Source organism: Rhyacophila brunnea, unplaced genomic scaffold, assembly GCF_057557595.1.
Source record: "Rhyacophila brunnea isolate RB1 unplaced genomic scaffold, BYU_Rbru_1.0 scaffold_190, whole genome shotgun sequence".
In the NCBI taxonomy this organism is placed as follows: Eukaryota; Metazoa; Arthropoda; class Insecta; order Trichoptera; family Rhyacophilidae; genus Rhyacophila; species Rhyacophila brunnea.
In genome coordinates, this window is record NW_028232849.1 from 216,841 (window position 1) to 218,740 (window position 1,900).

Sequence of the window (1,900 nt, forward strand, 5' to 3'; positions counted from 1 at the left end):
TGAAAATTAATATTACCAAGTATATAATATATTATAGTTACTATTATATAAATTTAACAGCGAAAGTAATATGTACGGACGTACAACAGCGCACATAGATGTTCTAAAATCAAAAAGAGATATTTCGTTTGCGTTCTTAAAGACCATCAAAGGTAATTTATCAATATTAGTTATTCTAACTCAATATGAAATAACGAAAAATAAAATAATTAACTTTTAATTTGTTCCTAAATATTATGCTACTTTTATAACATGTATCAAAGCACTATTATAAATTATATTTGCGAAAAATAATACAATCATTTGTTATGAATTGGCCATATCGAATGTGAATTGTTATGAGCGGAATCTTTGATACGATAATCAATAAAAATGTAAATAGAATCTTATTATAAAAACTATGACCTAGATTTTAAAACCCATCTTGTGATTACGAAATCAATATTTCACATCAGCAAAACATTTTTACTGGTTTATAAGGTTTATAGCCCTATATATCTAACTGTGCCTAGATGCAATATAAATTTGCCTTTGTACACAACTAAACCGAATTTGGTACGATTAATTAGCTTCAAAAAATTTATAAAACTTGAATTAATAATAATATTTTGTAACAGTAGTTGCGAGTTTCTTTTAGATAATACTAGAATTTTGGTGATATTATTTTCAAACATATAAGCGCTCGATTTTTATACAATAGCTTACGTTTGTTCTAATACTGTTATTAATTCGTTAGACCTTTGTTTTAAATGTATATTTACATTTTTTTATTTTAATATATCATATTTTCGCTTGTAACCTCCATTAGTAAGTCTTTTAATTTAAAATAGTTGGCTTGTACCTTGTACAAGTTAAAAAAATAAAGATTTCCAGATATTCTAATTGAAACTCTCTTCAATTTAAAATAAATCGTTCGGACATTATTTTTTGTTTGTCGACGAAAAATCAGAACGAGATGCTGCATGTCATCTGAAGTGAGGTCTACAATATAATGCCTAATTCAATATAGCACTATCTCTTTATATTACTGAAAATAGAACAGCTATGAAATATATTATAAATAGATTGACCCCAAAGAATAAATGATTTTATGTGATTATTGTAACTTTACCCTCTATTTGACATTTTTTTCAACCCGATTCACCAAATTTTTAGATTGAGTATAAAAAATTACTCTTTGTTATTGCCTTAAGGATCATTATTTGATGTTTGCATAGAGTTACTATAAATCCAATAAAAAGGGTTTTGATTTAAATGAAAAATAATATTTATTCAACAAAATAAATGTATTTGTGATTCGGTATCTTATGATATATAAACATGAAAAAATGTAAAAACGGATTTTTAAGTCGCTCATTATGGAATTCAAGAAAATAAAAATCACCTTAATTTTATAAACGTCTATTCATGTAAAAAAAGCTAAAGAAATATATAAGGTCAGTAAGGTTTACTTTAAAAAATACTAAAGCTTAGATTATGCACATATAAACATAAAGAGTCTTTATTAATAATAAAACAGCAGGTAAAATATATAAGTGGAAATTAAGATAACGGGTAAAACGTTTTAGATATTTTAGCGTAAAATGATGTATATTTTGTAATATTAATGATAAGCATCATCGAGAATAACCAGCTATAGGAATTTAAAGTTGATGAATGGAAAGTAAATGCAATAAAAAATACACAATTTAAACTTTATGAATGATCTTGACGATTTATTTGATCTAAAATATATAAATTATGAATTTTTTACGTTTTTATATCATCTATTAAAAATCTTGTTGAATATGTAACAGTAGGACCAGTATCAAAAGCTTGTTAAATAAATACAATATATAAAAATAAACATCTAAGTAACTTCTTATTATTAAAAAGAAAAAGAATATATACACTCGTTTGC